Genomic DNA, 19317 nt, shown 5'->3' on the forward strand with positions numbered 1-19317 from the left:
TCTCCAGGCTCATCTACCACTCTTCTCTGCAAAGACAACACATTTTATAGCTTAAGAACAAAAAGCTATCAGTCCCAGGACACATCTTGCTGTTTCATAGCTCCATACTTTTGTATAGGCTGCTCATTCTACCTGGGATAGCCTTGGTTCTTTAAAATACTGCAAAGACATTCAGAGAAGTTTTTCTTAGCCCTACTAAGTAGAAGTAATCACTGTTTTCTCTGGGTTACCTCTGTACTTTTTTAACAGTAATATAATTGTACTCATATGCTATTACTGTAATTTAAATTACAATAAAATGGAAGAAAAAATATATATACACACACACATGTATATATACACACATATGTGTATGTATATATGTATATGTATATATGTATGTGTGTATATATGTGTATATAAACACACACACACACACACACACACACACACACACACACATATATATATATTTTATGATAGACTATGAGCTTCTAAAGCCCAGGAACAGTTATTCGCTCAGCACCAAATTACTAGTCCCTGGTAAAACTTAGAAGGCAACACATGTTTGCTGAGTTTAATGAACTCTCCAGGCAGCAAAAATTTCTTCTTTATTTTATGGCCAAAGAATGTCCTGGCCCATCAAAATGCTCTATTGGAATATTTTCCCAATCCTGAGCTTGTACTAATTGATCTGTTTATTCACTGAACCCCTGCTACTGTGTGCCAGGCAGAGTATTATGTTAGGTCCCAGGAATACAGTAGTGGGTAAAACAGACCTGGTCCCTCTCCTCAAGAACCCCCTCTCCCTACTCACACTCTTTCAAATTACTCATTCCTATTAATTTACTGCAAAATAATATTCACACCTCTAGCAATAACTTTTCAATTCAGAAGGCCACATATAAAAGCAAATTGATACTGAGTGTGTTTCTGCTGAAAAGTCTATAAAGAAACATTCTAGGCTGCTGTGTCTCATGGAAGGTGTACTCCATCTTCATGAATACATATACAGATGTATGTATTTCTGTCTACATGTACATTTCTATGCCAATGTATACATATATTATAGATATGCAATACACAAGGCTCACAAAAGAATACAACCCTCTTATAAACAGAAGGATCCCTTTACCTTTCAAACTTAGGTCCACTTAATTAAAAACGAAGCATAATTTGTACCCTTAATATAATGGCCTATGATTTTCAAGTTTAACTATTTTCATGTTGATTGCGATGTTTTGACTCTATTTTGAAGGGACCACAAGGGTGTTTATGCCCTGAAATAAAGAGGAACAGACAACCTTTCCAACCCTGAAAAACAAAGGAAAAAATTTAAGACAAACAAACATGAAAAGCTATCATGTATTTCTCTGCACCCAGAACAGTGCTAAACATAAAGTAGGCACTAAATGAATACTTTCTAGATAACTGAATAAATGAAAGAGCAAACACTTGCAATTATGCAGTTCCTCGTTAGGACAAGCCAAAGGAAGAGCTATGGATTTAAGAGGGAAAGATAGTTTAAAACCAAATCTTGATCCAAATGGTGAAAAGATGATTATCTGAAAATAATTTTAATCTTATAGCTATGCTTTAAATTCTTTGGTCTCTTAGCTCTCAGAGCAGTGATGTATACCGTGGTGGGTGCAATATCACATCTACCTAACTCAACCAGCTTATCCAGCTGAGGACAGGCATCATAAATATTCCAGTGAGTTGCGTGAGGATTAGGAGTAAACAGATGTCTAGTTCACCTCTGCATTTCTCAAGAGTCTTGCCAAACTCTGTAGACTTTTCTCCAGTTAATGTGCTTTTATCATTTCCAGGCTTCTTCTACATGTTACAAACAGAGTGGATGCTTGTGGTGGTAGGTGACAAGGTTCCCAGGAGAAGGTGAAAGCAGGAAAAAACGTCAACAAACATTTACCGAGCATCCACAGTTTTCAGGCCAAGGCTAGGTTCTGGACATACAGGAAAAAAAACACCCATCACTGGTGACTCTACATATGGAGTCTCAATACTTCTTGGTCACCATGATAGGTTTTGGTATACATTGTCCTTATTTGCAATTTAATATCAGGAATTTTATCTCTACCACAGAAGAAAACGAATACCTTTGGGCTCATTCACAAGCACATATTCATGAAATTTTAAGATGTAAGAAAATTCATTGTGTTGTCATAGATGAAGACATTTCTTTAAAAAAAAAAACCAAAACACAAAAAAACCCAGCAATTCCATCTGGTCTGCTAAACAGGTTATCTTGGGAACATCATGAATGTTTTAATAAATTTATCTCATTGCATTGCTCCTGGGTGGGTAACTAAGAACTCTGAAGGACAGATATATTCCCAAATTCTTTCTCAAGCAAATTTTTGGGCATGTACATGTTAACATTAGAAGGGAATCTAAGTAAATTGATATTTCCAATAATAGTATACTACTATGAAGTGATTTGATTAAAATATTCTCCTTAAAAATAAAAAGGAGGCAAACTTTTGTTTCTATAAAGACACATTCTAGGCTGCTGTGTCTCATGGAAGGTGTACTCCATCTTCATGAATACATATATAGATGTATGTATTTCTGTGTACACGTACATTTCTTTGTACATGTTATATTTAAAAAGTAGATCCAAATAACCCTAATTTAATTTTTAAAAATTTTAAACACAAGGAAAATGTTTTCCTTTATATCTTCCTTATCACTATGACAACTAAATGGGTTTGGTACAATGCTATCTTATCCTAATTAAGAACATGGCCCTGCAACATGGTATTCTATTAATATTAAATGAAAATGTGTGAATTATCTAGTTTTAATTAGAGTGCTGCATTTATGGCTTTCCGTTGTGAGCAAATGCTGTGTAGTATATAGAACATAAATTGAGATTTGTTTCTTAAGAATTAGATGAATGTAGGGGAAATCAACGTGAACCCACACTGCTTGAATCACACATCCTGATGTAGAGTCTGTATCGATTCATTTATCTTTTCATCCTTCTATCCAATACTATTGAGCCCCTCCTATGAGCAGTCAATGCAAGGACAAAGAAAAAACTGTCCTTACTAATGAGCTCCCTCTGGTGATAAGATCCACCAAAACAGATAATTATCATATAATCAGATAAATGTAGTTAAAGAAATAAGCTGGGAGTATTTGGGATATAGCAAGAAAGACCCAAATGGTGGGGAGGAAGGGAAGAGAAACATCTTTCAGAAGGACAATTAATCAATAAATAAATAATGCTTATTTATTTTTTGTTTCATCAATATCCCTACTCACTTTCCCTCTCTTGTATTATTTTGAGGCAAATAATTTCATCCATGCATATGTCAGCGTGTAGCTCTAAAAGATAAGGGTGCTTGTTTTTAATATAAGCACAATACAATTGTCACATCTCAAATATTACCAATAACTTTTCACCACATATATAATTGATGTCCAAATCTCCAATTGTCTCATTGTCATGACTTGTTTTACCATTTATGTTTTGTTTGAATTGAAATACACAAATGTTCATTGCTTACAATTTGTTACTTTTAAGTGTTTCCCCTATGTCTCTTTTTTCTTTGCCAATTATTTATTGAAGAAGCCTGAGTTTCAAAGAATGAATGGAGGGTAAGACAAATAAAGGGGAAGGGAGTAAGGAAGGAAATCTAGAGAAATGGGACACCAGGAGAAAAAAATGTAGAAACATTGAGGCCTTCCTTGATTTCCCTTCCTTCCCTTCTTTCCTTTCCTTCTGTTCCTTCCCTTTCTTCCCCTTCTTTCCTTCTTTTTCTTTTTCTTTTTGATGGAATTTCGCTCTTGTTGCCCAGGCTACTGCAATGGTGCCATCTCAGCTCACCGCAACCTCTGCCTCCCGGGTTCAAGTGATTCTCCTGCCTCAGCCTCCCAAGTGGCTGGGACTACAGGCACCACGCCCGGCTAATTTTGTATTTTTAGTAGATACAGGGTTTCTCCATGTTGGTCAGGCTGGTCTCAAACTCCTGACCTCAGGTGATCCGCCCACCTTGGCCTCCCAAAGTGCTGAGATTACAGGTGTGAGCCACCGTGCCCGGCCTCCTTGATTTTCTTAAACATGCAAACTCTGTGAGCATACTTACTTATTTTGGGAAGATTGCTCAGTGTACTCCTAACAATACTCTTCTCTATATATCGAGTAAATTCCTCTATCATCTTCTAGTTCAGCTTCAGAAATTCTTCCCCACCTTTTCTATCTCATGTTGTCTCCATCCTCCTTTGAAGGATGTATCAGCTGGCATTTATCAACCAGTATTTTTGGTGTGTTTGTGTTGAGGCATCATGTGAGATGCTAGGCATACAGGGATGAATGAAATCAAATCCCTGTCTTCAAGAAACTCTCAGGCCGGATGCGGTGGCTCACGCCGGTAATCCCAGCACTTTGGGAGGCCGAGGCGGGCGAATCACGAGGTCAGGAGTGTGAGACCAGCCTGACCAACATGGTGAAACCTATCTCTACTAAAAATGCAAAAAAATTAGCTGGATGTAGTGGCACACACCTGCAGTCCTAGCTACTCGGGAGGCTGAGGCAGGAGAATCACTTGAACCCGGGAGGTGGAGGTTGCAGTGAGCCAAGATAGCGCCACTGCACTCACTCCAGCCTGGGCGACATAGCAAGACTGTCTCAAAAACAAAACAAAGCAAAACAAAACAAACAAACAAAAAAAAACTCTCTGTGAGGTATTTTAGTAAGAAATGAGGCAATTCCTATGTTTTGGCCTAAAAACATATATTTGTCCATATAATTTTTAGTCATGACAAACACATGCTCATTGTTGTGCAGGGCATAACTGGAGAGTTTTTTAAAAAAGCGATATTTGCCATAGAATCATTAATAAATAGGCTCGCTCTTTCAGTTTCCATTTAAAGATGGAAAGCAACACTTTGTCCATAGGCTAAACATTTTGACTGTGTTTTATTGCTTTTTCTAACGTCCTATGTTATGAAAAGGTCATGAGAAGACTAATGTTGGAAGATCAGACAATCAAATTATAATGAGTTTAGCTAGTACCCTATGGCTCACATTTTACTCTTTATGTTGCTAGTGGGGCAACTGAAGCAAGCAAGACAATAATGCATTATCCTGTAATATTTTAAAATGAGGTTGTTGATGGTGGAAGGCCCACTAGCACTTCTTTATTCGATTAGGGGGCTGCCAATATTTCCTTGGGTTTGCTACTGGCCCTTACAAGTAGAAAGATACATCTTCATATTCACCATGCCAGCACCTAATACAGTGTCTTGCACATTGTGGGAAATGGTGGGTATCATATGTGCTGTCCTGCTACTTTCCAACTGTGTGAACAAGCCTCATTTTCTCCTCTATTTTTGTAGTGCTACTGTGAGAAGTAAATGAGATAACATGTATTCAGTGCTTTGCACACAGCAGCAGTAAACAAATGGAGAATTTTGTTATTATTTGTTAAGTAAATGAATTTTAAAAATTGTACATTCTGCCATTGTCTTTTACTCCTTTACCTCTGCCCTATCCAAATCCCTGACCTGTCTTTCCAGACAACCTCAAATACCTCCTTTACCACTTTTTAAAAACTCATACAGGGCTGCGTTAAACATCTTAATACTTAGTTACACATTGTTTCTGTGTCTAAATGTTATTCTCCCTAATTGTAGCCATAAGTTCTTTAAAAATAAGATGAGTATTACATAGAAGTGATGTCAAAATATTTACAACTAGCTGTGCCAGGTATTAATGCTTTAGTTGCTCAATCATGGAGATGTGTGAGAGTCCTAGGGAAGGGATTCAGGGGTTCCAGTGTGAAGCAGCTTGTAGAGGAGCACTCAGCGGTCCCAGGGTAGAAGCTCTTTACTAACAAAAATATATTTCAATATTTTAAGAAGCAGAAGCACTGCCTGCAGCCAGAATATTAGTGCTGGCATCTTTGATACTTCTTTGGCATCCTCTATTTGTCAGGAACTCAACACACTTACTGATAAGGTAAGAAATTCATCCAAGGAACAGTTTTCTCTATTTGTACAAGGAAGCCACAAAACAAGACAAAGAAGATTTTATCTGGCTTGTGCTATGGGGAAATGAAGTTATGCCATAGTAATAATGGTACCTTTTAATGCTTATATGACATATGTGCTTTTAAATAAACATTATCTGTCACCCTTCTACTATTTTTAGTTGCTTCTTTCTCTGCACTGAAGAACTGTCTAATCTGAAGAGGAAGAAGCCAGTGCCCTGGGAAGCGTTTCCTACCTGGTCACTGCACCCTTCTCTGACTCAAGCATGTTTTCTGGGTGAAAACAGAAGTCTTGGGCTCCTCAGTGACACAGCTAGGCTGGGAGCACTTACTCATGCCTGGATGCAGGTTTTATGAACAGATTTTATACACCAGAAGCAAGAGGCAATAGGAAATATACTTTGATTCTGTTTATTGCTATTATTGTCTGTTCTTTGTAAAGAAGCTAGATAGAAAAATGAATATTTAGGAGCATACCCACCAGGTAGGTGGATTGACAGCACTGAGACAAGCTTCATGAGTGAAAAAAGAATGTTTTATCATTGCATTTGGATGCCAGAAAATTGTGAACTGTATGATCACGCTTGTGATAGAAAGTAAATAACAGTTTTGTCACTTCCTCTTCTATGCTGTAAAAGTGGGAAAACAATCCAAAGTGTAGTTAATTAAATTTGGAGACAGAAATTTTAGCGGAAAACTATTACCAAGCCCATTAAGTACAATCTTAATGAAGGAACTATTCTACTTCCTCAGTGGAAAGAAATGATGATTATTGCCAAAGGCTTAAGAACTTATAAATTATATGAACTTTGAATTATCCAGAAATCAGAGTGAAGTCTAATTTTTCTTCGAAGCATCGACATTTTGTTAACAAATATTTTACTCTATGTCTCATTTGCGAAGTGATATACACCATACAATTAGCAAACACGTACAAAAATATATTCTTATTTGTCTTATCATATTTTTTAGTATCACAAACATCATGATATCAAAATCCAAATACACTTGAGTTACTGCATAAGTCATTAATCTTCTCTGAGCAGGTTTAATCAGAAGTAAAAAGGAGAAGAAGGAGATGATGATGATTTTGTTCAAAATACAATAATTCTTGAGCCTGGTAACATATATTTTAAAGTTCACATTGATTGACTCCAAATCTGTATCCACATTGTAAAGAATCAGAACATTTGACTGTGGTTTAGCTTATAACTCAATGGTCACTTTTCAACAACAAATTTTTGTGAGACTGATACTTTAGGTTTTCTGTTCCTTATTCTACTGGGCACATGGCTTCTGGCTGTCTGGTGATTTCTGCAATAGTGCCAACGAGTTGAACAGTAGGCAGCGAGTTGAACAATTACTTCATTAGCTTTTGTGACTGCAAAGAGCATTTTTCTCTACCTCAAATCCTTTCCTTCTTTCTTCTCCCCTAGCAAACTCCTACTCTTCCTGGAAGCCAATTTAAGGACATGCACCATCATATGCTTGGCCTTCATTCCATTATGTTATGTACTAACTCTAGTAGACATTTGTACATTACGTATTGTACATTTCACAAGTTATAGATGGCTGCTGGATGCTTTTCCAGCATCCTTCCCCACCACCATCCCATCCTAACAGCAACAGCTGCCAAATTTCAGTTAAGGACTCATAATGTCCTGGGGAGACTGTCTTTATCCTACCTAAGCTGTAGAATGGGGCTGGAGATTTGGTCTCATGTTCAGGGGTGGATAGAAGCCAGTCTCTTCAAAGTGAATTCTAGGAATCATTGCCAGGATCTCTTTCTAGCCGGATGTGACTATGAAAACAAGTTGTCCAGGAGTCACTGGCAACTGTCCTGGGGCCATGAGGGCAATTAGTCTTGGTATGAAGCTAACACAAAGACAGGCAGTGTGGCAGGACCAAAAGGGATTTCTTAACAATATTGTGAGCTGAGCTACAGGATCAGATCTCTTGAAGCTAGCTTTACTGATGTACTTTTAAGTTATAATCACCACTATGAGTATATATTCCCTTTGTTGAGCAAGTCAGTTTGAGTCATCAGTTTAACTGCTGTATTTTCAGATTGGGTGAGCACTTAATGTAGGCATACTATGTGTTAAGTATTTACTGTGCCAGATACTTTCATATGGATGACAGCATAGCTTATACTGGGAAATAAACTTATCTCATTTATATCTTCCCAACCGCCTGTGAGACAGGAATTGCTATGTCTGCTTTATAGCAAAGGAAAGCAAGGGTGCAAGGTTTAGTAGTAGGGAATACTTCCAACAATGCATTCTGCCTTTCCACCTAGAAAACTACTTTGTTTTGCAAGGTTGGCACTACTTACAATGGAAAGCAGCCTTATCTGTTACTGTCATGGCTGAGAAGGAATCACACTTGCAACTAAGGGCCCATTTATCCATGTCCCTTGGATTATAAACTCCTCGAGTTCAAAGATTAAAATATTTCATCTTTGTTATCTCATCACCCAGCAGAGCACTTGGCACGTGGTCCATGCTTAATAAATAACTAATAATAGACAAATGAACTAGAAAACGACCGAACAAAGCAAGGTAATCTGGATTATTCTGACTAGAACACATGGCTTTCCCAAGTATTTTGCATTTTTTTTGGTATTTGGCTTGACTCTTCCAGAGTTAGATGTTCACAATATACTAACAGCTATTTTCTCCCCTAATTTCCTAAAAGTGTGTTTTCCCTTTTCTTATAATCATATGAATGATTCATGTTTATTAAAAGTTCAAATGATAAATAAAACATAAAGAAGAAACTAAAAATAAAATGGAGATACTACCACCAAAGGCATGCTTTGTCTTGCTTTTGTTTGTTTGTTATCTCTTTGCACCATCCCTACTACCAACTCTTCCAGGCAAAATAAATATGGCACCCATTAGTCTTCACAGAGTCATCAATTTAACTGCTGTATTTTCAGATTGGGTGAACACTTAATGTAGGCATACTATGTGTTAAGTATTTACTGTGCCAGATACTTTCATATGGAGGAGAGCATAGCTAATACTGGGAAATAAAGTTATCTCATTTACATCTTCCCAACTTCCTGAGACAGGAATTGTTATACCTGCTTTATAGCTAAGGAAAGCAAAGTTGCAAGGTTTAGTAGTAGGGAATACTTCCAACAATGCATTCTGTCTTCCCACCTAGAAAACTACTTTGTGAAAATAATACTAAAAGAAACAAAAATAAAAGGAAAAAATCATTCATGTTAATTGCATAATAGCTTTCATTTCATTAAAAAACAAAAACAAAATCCCCCAAACCTCAAATTTCTTAGTAATTACAAAAAGATTTGTTGCTTAGAACTCCTGGCTGTTAATTCTCCTTAGGAGGGTCTTTGTCTCCAATGTGACATAAGATGAAAAGGAACTATTGGGAGAATGATGCACTAAACAGAAGGGGCTGTAGTAATGGCATAAGGCCACACAAAGCCATTGATAGCCATCTCTGCTTTGACTTGACTCTTCCTACAGGGGGAACCTCCCCGGTGAGGCAGGGTTCCACTTGGATGCTTCAGGCAGCTTTCTATTAGTCCTCAGCTCTAAGCGTTACAATTGCAATTTAAAACTAGAGATAAGGAAAATACACCTGAAATTAGCTAGGGTCTCTCCAAGCAACTGTTTTCAAGTGCCCTAAAAGACAAGTGGCAGACAGTTTTCATCCAGCCAATCCTAAAATTGCTTTCCAAAGCCAATGTCTTCCCTTGAACCTGAGATCATCATTGTTTTGACCACTTCCTTCTTCAAATGATTTCTTTTGGGTTAATGGAGGAAAAAAGTCAAAAGCAAAAACAGACAAAAGCCCCACAAAACCAACGCAGTGGAATTTTAGTTTACTACTCTGAAATAGAAGTAAATGTTCTGCAACTCAAGGTAGGCTGACTCATATTTTTGGGACCCAGAACAAGAACATAAGCAGAAGCTCCCAGTCCTGGGCTAGCCCTTCTTCTTTTTCATAGTTTCTTCCTGCACTACAAAAGACCTTTCACGCAGATGTGTGGACATCTCAGCTCATGAGTGCAAGCAGTGATTAACAGCATCCATCCCTTGCCCTATTTCCTACCCTCATGCAAATAGAAGGCTCTTGGCTTCCCCTCAGACTCGGGGGCAACGGGTTGGGGAGGCACATCATACACCTCTTGAAAGTGAGCTTAGGAATGTTTGGGGAAAAAATTATTGGGTCCTATTTACCCTGAATGTGATCCAGAAGGGACAGAGCAAGATCTAAGTGAGCCCATCCTCTTGGCCTACAGCCTCCTCTAAAGCCACAGATACGGGGAAATTTGCTCAGTTCAAAGGGTGGTACTGATTTAGGGGAACTTTCAGAGCTTGCCTTGAATTTGGTAGATTTACGAACTTTTTATGTTTCATTTTTTATACCAAATTTTATACTTCGGTAAAAATAGGAGAGATGGCTCAGGAAAATGTGATCTTAACTGGCATAGACCAAAAGTGAGAGCAAGGAAATCCCCAACTTCATTTTTAAAATATTCCCTAAACTCTGAGAGGGATTAAACATATGAGGAGAGGAATCAAAGCAGATATGGGGCCAAGATTCCAAAATGGAAGTGTGAAGAGCTGGGCAAACTCTATTGCATACTTCCAACATGTTGGTCATCGTGTGGATCCTGAAATCAGACAGGCGTGGGTGTAAATCCTAGCACTGCTATATGCCAATTTACATTAGTAGTATATTTAAACACAATTTTCTTTATCAATTCCTCATTTGATAACGGAAAGCAAAACAGGATCTAACTGGTAGGGTAGTGATGAGGATTAAATGAGAAAATGCTTGTCAAACCATTAGCACAGTGCCTGGGACATCATAAACTATATTTACTAGTATTGTCAGGTATTTTAATACAATGTTAGGACTGGAATGATGGCCTAGTTGTTATTTGGCAAATAACGTGGAAAGCGATGATATGTTATTTGGCATCAGTTTATTTCCATGTTCTCTATTTGAAATAAAATGTATTCTTTGAATAATTATGTAAGGATTTTGGATACTATTCTAGGAATTAGTTAAAAGTGAACAGAAAGGTAATAACCCTGTTTTTACTAAGTTTCCAAAATAAAAACAAAAACACAAAATGATCTAGTTATAAGAAGTCTATCTGGTTAATTTAAAAAATTGTATAATCTTCCTGTTTACCATGCCAATTTCTTTCAAAATCAACATCAAAATGAGTAAATATATTTGACAAAATACAATTTACAACAATAATAATTACCTTTCATTGGGCATCACTTTGTGCTAAACAGTATACTATTTGCTTTACCTACATCATCAATTTGGTTTAATTCTCCTAATTTTCCCCTCCTCCATTTTACAGATAAAGAGTGTGAGGTGCAGACAATAATACTTGGTTGGGGACACAGAACCCCTGCCCTTTCCATTTACACCTTGCTGAGCCAGGTCTTTGAACAGCACCTTTAAACCTGTCCTTTTTGCCACCTTCCCTACCCTCTCAAAGGAAATTATATGTGTCACGTAGGCAAAATTAACATTTGCCTCTTTCGCTTTTAATCCTGTTTTGAGAGACATGGTTTTGTGTGTATGTGTCCTGTAAGAGGGTTCTTGTCACAGCTTATATTTGCCTTGCTGTAAATTTAATTGGGAATAACTCATACTAAATTTTCTTTTGTTGCTATAAATAGAGTTCATCATGGGTGGGTGGAGAAAATAGAAAAACCACCACCGAATGAGAAGAAATTCAGTTTGTTGAGATTGGTACATAGGTTTATTTTTCCATAAAACCACACTGAATCAAAACCCAGATACTGCTGTAAAATAAACCATGGAGTCTGGCGTGTAATTTTAAAAAATTTAATGTACAGTACAGCTCAAAGGTACTTTACAACAAATAAACTACCTTGTTCTTGGCATTAAGATATATTAACACTTTTAGGACCCTTCAGCTGTGTGACCTAAGCTTTAAAAAATGTCATAGGCTGGCTGGAGCATCAAACACAGATGTTCATTTGTATCTGCGATGATTTGCTGAATCTCCTATCTTAATCATTATTGCTCTATCCAGAAGCTTTGAGCCAAACATAAGACATTTTACAGACCCCTTGTGGGGCAGCCGCTTGTGGATTAGAAACCAAGTCTCAGGTTACACACCCCTAAGTGCCAACCACAATACATCACTCCTCTGCTCTTTAAGCAGAACTTATTCAGAGAAACAGAAAATATGGAAAAGCTATTTATGGACAAAAGAAGCATGTACAAAAAAGTGTTCCTGAAAAAATATATATTCCATTTTCCAAATCTGCCAAGTTTTTGGTATAATCAGAAAGTATACTAAGAAAGGAGAAATAACTTTATTGGAAGTGTGGTGGTGCCGATAACCAAAATATTTATGCAAAAAATAAAGCAACGAGTAAGCTAAGTCTTTGGTGAAAAAAATGCATACATTTTTTTCCAAAGAGATGCTAAAATGAGTTGCTTTCTTTGAGGTTAAAGAGGACATTTGTCACATCTACAGATTCTACATGTAAAGAGAAATTACGATAGTGTACAGGTAAACACTTTGGACAAACAATTATGGGTTTAGAAGACAGTAGCTACTTGCCAGTGAAATAAAGCAAATGTCAACAAGCTAGACACACTTGAAACATTTGAAAAAAATGTCCTTGCTACTCCTTTCCATATATAATATGCCATATGACACCAGAGTTAAATCTGCTATTGCAAAAAAAAGTACGTCAAGCTGTCGGTTTCCATGAGATTTGGACAGAGGCAAAACAACACAGCAGAGAGTCTAAGAAGGTACAGCTTTCACTTCTCTTTCCTTCTGAAGAGGAAATGACTTCCTATAGTTAGCTGACCAGGAGTTAGCACGCATCCCGCCTGGAGCTAGGACCTGGAGCAAATACCCGGAGCCCACCCAAATGAGACCAAAATGCAGCTTCAGGTAATTGTTAATGGTGATAATGAAACTAGAGAAAACAGCCAGCCACAAGTCATGCAAATACAACAGTCAAGCCTTCTGCATTTGTCCATCCTGCGGGTACGTCGTACAGCTCTTTCCATAACGATCTAGTCTTTTCTTTCACTCCCTCTCCCACATCATCAACAGGCACGCCAAATGCAAATCTCATTGGATTCTGATCCCATCCCGGCAAAACGCAGGACTACCACCATACTGAGTTTCACAATAATCGCCACAATGCCAATTATTCACAGCCCCTCAGTTCTGTTCACACAAAAGATTGCAATTTGAATCTTGCCTTGCACAGGTTCAGCTCGGTTGGAGCTGGTTACCAGGCAAACGGTCTGTTTTAGGATTTGCCGATTGCTGAGGAGAGTGAATTAGGGGGGTGGGGATGGACAAACCACCCTGTACATACCTCCTTTTGGCAGCTAAGAAAAACAATTTCGTGACAAAGAGACTTGTTTTTTTCAAAGCTCACCCAACAAATGAAACTGATAGAATGAAACCTGAGAAACTTTAGCAACCAAAGAAAGCAGCCTTCCAAGGATCAAGGTGAATAATTGATTCATCGGGTTTTCTTTCATCTTTTAAGCTATTTTGCTCGTTAAAAGGAAAGTGTGGAATTTGTCAGGAGCCCAAACACTGACACACACTTCTGACAGCAAGTGCCTATTCCAAACTATGGGTACGTTTGCCAAGCTTATTCAACAACAACGATTAGCTGCAAAGCCAGGAACTTACCGAGCACAAAATTATTGGAACAAAGCAGGGAGGAGGCAGGAGGCACCAAAGGCAGCTTCTCCGTCTCCTTGGTGCCAGGTTCTCCTGTCTGCTGTCCGGTTCACACTTGCCTTTATAACTAAGACTACGACAGAACTCACTAGCGGAACCTGATGAATTATAAAACAGCCCCTCCTAGATTCTCATATTTTACATCACAGGGGGTGACCATGCAGCATTCTCGCTCACTGGGTACATATATTTCCTTGTAACTCATCCTGATAAATATATCAGCCTTAGAAGCAGTGACAGTAATTGGTGTTTGGGATGTACCACTATTAACCAATAAGATGCTTTCCCACCATCAGTAGTGTACCCCCACCCTCTGCTCGTGTTCCCCTACACCTTGTTAAGGTGGATCCACCCAACTCAGTGAGGGGTAGGCAAAGACAACAAAATGTGGAAAAAGCCCCTGCACCAATGCACGTACAGCAAGGCGTATTACTCAGGGTTAAAGCTCTTAATAGTAAGGATCAACTCCTATATTTGCATAGCCTGTCACAGTCTACCAAACACTTTCACTCTCACTGAGTCTCTCAGTGACTAAAGAAGGTATCAGGAGTGCTACAGTACAGATGAGCACCCGAGATCAGAGAGACTAAATGACTTTGTTTGGTATTCACTGAATTTAGGGAATGCAAGGAGTCCTAGAGATTAGGGAGTCCAACCCCCTTACTGTGCAGATAAGGAACCCCTGGCAAGAAAGATAAAGTGACTTGCCCAGGTCACACAAAGTGTGATTTGAACTTGAACCCAAACCCAGGTCTTCTGATGGCAAAGTACAGTGCCTTTCTATTCTACCATGCTGCCTCTGGAGCATGAAAGCCCAGCAAACGAGAAGACTGGAAATCATAAACAGTACTGTTGACCAAAAATCATTAATAGGCAGGCTTCATGGGGAGCAGTGCCTGAGCTTTTTGTTCCCTCCCTGACAAGGTCAGTTTAACCTTTTTAGGTTCATTGAATAACAGCACTGGAAAATATGTTTTGGATAATAATAGCTAATATCTATTGAACACATTTTAGGTGCCATGCAGTATTCTAAATGCTTAGCATGTATTGACTCAATCTTCAAAATGTCCCTGTAAGGTAAGTACTATCGTGAGCAACATATTGCAGAGAAGAAGCTGAGATTCAGGGAGGTCAACTAATCCACGCAGGATCATATATCTGTTAAGTGGCAGAGCTCTAATGGACTCCACGCAATTTAGTTTCAAAGCCCAGACTCATATATATTATCTGGCCCCAAGTAGTGTTTTACACTAAACTGCTAGAGGCAGATGAACAATGAGAGCAGACTGATTTACTATGGCCTTTAGTAGAAAGGATAAAAAGATAAGTTTTGAGATTCAACGGAATTGTGTTTAACCCTGTCTTTGCCACTAATTTACTATAACGCAGATTGTTTTATCTGTAAAATGGGTATATTAAAACCTACATCACAAGACTAAATGGAGAATATCAAGAAAATATAGTGCCTAGTTTATAGTATGTACCCCCAAATGGTTCTCATTCCTGCCGTATTTCCTTTGACAAAATGAATTTCTGCCACACCTTCTCCCTCAACTACCTTTTAAGATGTTAATTTTACTGTGCTAAGGAGTCTTCTAACCTGCCAGCCAGTGAAGGGGAAAAAGCCCTAAAGAGACCTAACATCTCACTACCAGAGATGGGCTTTCTATAAGAGAACGAAGGGCCCAGGGCTCTATGCTGGGCTGCTGGCCCAGCTCACTAGCTTCTCTCTGCTTTACTTCCACCATTACTCAAATAAATTCATCAGCCCAAGAAAGCAAATTTACAACATGTCTGCTATCCACTGTGAGACCATCTTGGCTTCTCTCACCCTTTTCAAACAAGCTCCTACCACAAAACCCATAAAAACAATGAACTTTTATATGTAACTATACACTTACAGCCACTAAGTCATGGTGTGCCAAGCAGGAAGACAGGTATCTCTGTCTTGAACGTTCCACTGCTAACTGCTACCGTAAGTCAGTATAACCTAGTATTTGGCCACTGGTGAGGCCTCTATCTGATGAGCTCCTCCCGATCAGAAACTGCTATCTTCAAGGTATGCAGTCAGCATTCCTTGAGAGCCATCAGAAGTAACCCTCTGTGGGACAAGGTGATGCTGTAATGTTGCAGGATATGCAGGTTTAGACATGAGAGATTTTCTTAGCTCCATGTTTCCAGAGAATAACTCTGTGGCCAACTTAATTTGCTCACATACAGTCTGTTCTCTCCTTGTTTAGTTTTTCCTCTGAGCATCTTACTAGAGGGTCTGGAATATGCATGGATGAGATGCCCTCTTTCCTGACCATACTTAATAGTAGGTACTACAGGAGCAGAGGTAAGAAATATAATTGGAGGTAAGGGGTGGAGTAAGACATGTGCTTCTAAACTGGTAAGAAAAGTCAGATGTAAACAAAGAACAGGTGATAACTACAGCTACAAGATCAATGGTTACTTCCTATACGTCTGAAGTAGGTATCCACTTATTATCTGAAATGGCTTGGTCTAGAAGTCTTCTCAGTGCCTTCCACCTACATTTAGCCCCCAAATCTCCTCAGGAGCCATTTCTTCCCTGTCCGTTTTCCCCTGCTACCTGGCTATACCACCATCATTCCATGAAAAATTAATATATATGAGTCATGATAACTCTTATATTGTAGCATTTCTCTGTTCCCCTGTCACGAATAATCATAATTTTTTACATATTCTTTCATAATTACCACTTCAACCAACAATTACTCTCAGACATAATGAATTATGTAGAGCCTTGAAGCTGTATCAATATTTTGCTTAAATTAGTGATGGTGCTAGTATTTATTGAGCACTTATTATGGGCTGACAATATACAAAACTTTATGCACGTTTCTCGTTTAAGCTTGACAACAACTTTTTGAAATGGTCTGTACTATTATCTTTACTGTATAGGTGAGGACTCTGGCTAGAAAGGTTAGGTAACTTACTAACAGATGGCACAGTCACAATAATAGCTGAGGTCTAAGACTACAGCACCTGTTCTCTTAACTCTCATATCCACTGCTTCTAAGCACTTGTGGCAACAGGTAACATAAAACATTAGTGTCTGTTTTCACTTCCTCACATCCCATTCTCTCCTTTAATGACTTCAATCAGGCTTCCCACTACAATTGTTCTTATCAAGGTAAATGAAAACATTGTCACTCACAAAGTCAATATCCAGTGCACAGTTTTCAGTTTATTCAACCTCTCCCAGCATTTGGCAGAATCAATTACAACTTCCCTGAATCGATCATTGTCTCTGTTTGGTTATCAAGACCCCCTTGGTTTTTCTCCTACTTCACTAATCTATCCTTCTAGGTCTCCTTTGCTGGGCCCTTCTCTGCTTTCTGTTATTTTAAATTTGAGTGTCCCCAAGTTTGTCATTAGACTTCTTTTTTATACTCACTCCCAAGGCTAGCCATCCAGTATCAAGACTAAAATGCCATCTGTAGATCAAAGGCTACCACATGTAGATCTCCAGTCTCAATCTGTGCTCTAAGCTCCAGACTCTTATATCCAGCTGCATACCACATCTAAGCATCTCTACTTGATTGTTTAATAATAGGCTTCTGATATTTAAAATGCTCAAAACTAAACTCTTGGTTTCCTCTCCTGAATCTGCTCTACTCCCAGTATGCACCATTTAAATAAATGGCACAATCATTGACCTAGTTGCTCTGGCCAAAAACCTGGGAGTCATTCTTGACTCTCCTTTTTATCTTACACCCCATGCCTTATTCATCATCAAATCCTGTCAACTCTGTCTTCAAAATGTACCCTCAGTCTTTTTTCCATCTCCACCCTCATCTCCCTAATCTATACCACTATAATTTCTCACATGGATTTCTGCAACCACCTCTTCACTGGTTTCTTTGTTTCCACTCTTGCCTTACTGCCACCCTTCCTCCACACAGCAGCCAGCCATGTTTTTAAAACAAAATTCAGACACCAACACTCCTTGCTCAGCTCCCTTCAGCAGCTCCCCTTTCACTTGGAATTTGCTCCTTTCACTGCAGCCAGAATTCCATCTGCTCAAGTGTCTCCTTGGAAGAGGAGATTTCTCTGACATCCTGTATAGAACAGCATCCTCTATTCCTCCATTTATCTCTCCCTCTTATTAGACTTCTAAAAAATGTATAGTACTTATCTCTGCTTAAACATTATATACTAAATATTGTATATTAAATGTATATATGAAATATTTTATATTTATTTGTTTATTTCTTTACTTTTGCTCCTCTACCCAACTAGAATGTAAGCTCCATGAGGCCAGGGTCGTTGTGTTTTTTGTCCTTCGTTGAATCTCCAGCACCAGAACAGGACTTGCCACATAATATGTACACATTAAATGAATGTTATATGTAATATGTATTTATAAAATGAATGTATTTGAAGTCTTATCTTCACTACTTCTTAGTCCTATATCCTTACACAAATTTCTTACTGTCCCTACCTTATAAATTTCTCAATTATAACTTGTTTTTTAAAAACAAACGACCCTCCCTTATTTTTCTTTCTGATGCTTTATAGGTACTTTCTAATATATTCAGCCTATCCTGTGTATGACTTTGATACAACAATTCCAGAGATTGGTCAATGTTGTGGGTTGAAATGTGTCACCCCAAAATTCACATGTTGAAGTCCTTGCCCCCAGTACCTCAAGAATGTGACCTTATGTGGAAATAGAATTGTTGCAGATGTTATTAGTTAAGATGAGGTCACACTGGAATACGGTGGGCCACTACTTCCATCTAGTTCAATATGGCTGATGTTCTCATAAAAACAGGAAATTTGAGCACAGAGGTGCACACAGGGAGAACGTTTTGTGGAGATGGGAGTTATGGTGCCACAAACCAAAAAACTACCAGAAGGCAGAGAAGAGGCCTAGACCAGGTATTTCCCTAGTGCCTTCACAGAAGAATGGCCAAAATAACACCTTGATTTCAGACTTCTGGTCTCCAAAATGTTGAAACAATACATTTCTCTTGTTCTAAGCCGCCCAGTTTATGGTACTTTGTTACAGCAGCCTTAGGAAATGAATATAGTCAGTGAGATATTATCCTCATTTAGTACATGAGGAAATCGCAGCTGAGAAAAGTTGAGTAACCTGCCCCAGGTTTCACAGCTAGAAATTGGCAGGGCCGGGCTTTAACTCAAAATCTGTACCGCTTCAAAGTCTATGCACAGTGGCGGTGGTTCTTAGACACTGGTCCCTGGCCCTTGTTGGTCCAGAGCAGACTGAGAAAAGGAAGTAGGATGCAGTGATTTTTCATTGAGCTAAAATGACCTTCTTTTATTATAGAATTATTGCCTTCCTGCTATTTATTTTTTCTTCCTATTGTTTTGGTATTGTTCTTTTTACTTCTGAAATGATGGTGAGAATAAACAGTAGTTGGATTTTTTTCGTAAATTTTTATTTTGTTTTTTAATGTCTTTCATTTTATTGACAAGATAAAAAGTTGGCAGTTCTGTGGCCTATAGAAGTTTGTTCTGAAGTGTTTCTGGTTTATGAAACATAAATGTCTGAAGACAAATGTTCCAGTGCTGTCC

At 38.4% G+C, this 19317-nt stretch overlaps 1 protein-coding gene across 22 annotated transcripts in view; it reads right to left on the reverse strand.

Moving 5' to 3' along the window:
• DLG2 (discs large MAGUK scaffold protein 2) overlaps positions 1-19317 on the reverse strand; it is a 2193106-nt gene that overhangs the window by 210817 nt on the left and 1962972 nt on the right. The window contains exon 1 of one of the 22 annotated variants that reach the window (XM_004051904.5): positions 13702-14020. The exons of the other annotated variants lie outside the window; for them this stretch is intronic. The gene's annotated coding sequence lies outside the window, so the exon portion shown is untranslated. Of the gene's footprint in view, positions 1-13701; positions 14021-19317 lie in introns of those variants that run through there. 22 annotated transcript variants of the gene reach the window in all.

Source organism: Gorilla gorilla, chromosome 9 (genome assembly GCF_029281585.2).
Source record: "Gorilla gorilla gorilla isolate KB3781 chromosome 9, NHGRI_mGorGor1-v2.1_pri, whole genome shotgun sequence".
NCBI classification, from domain to species: domain Eukaryota; kingdom Metazoa; phylum Chordata; class Mammalia; order Primates; family Hominidae; genus Gorilla; species Gorilla gorilla.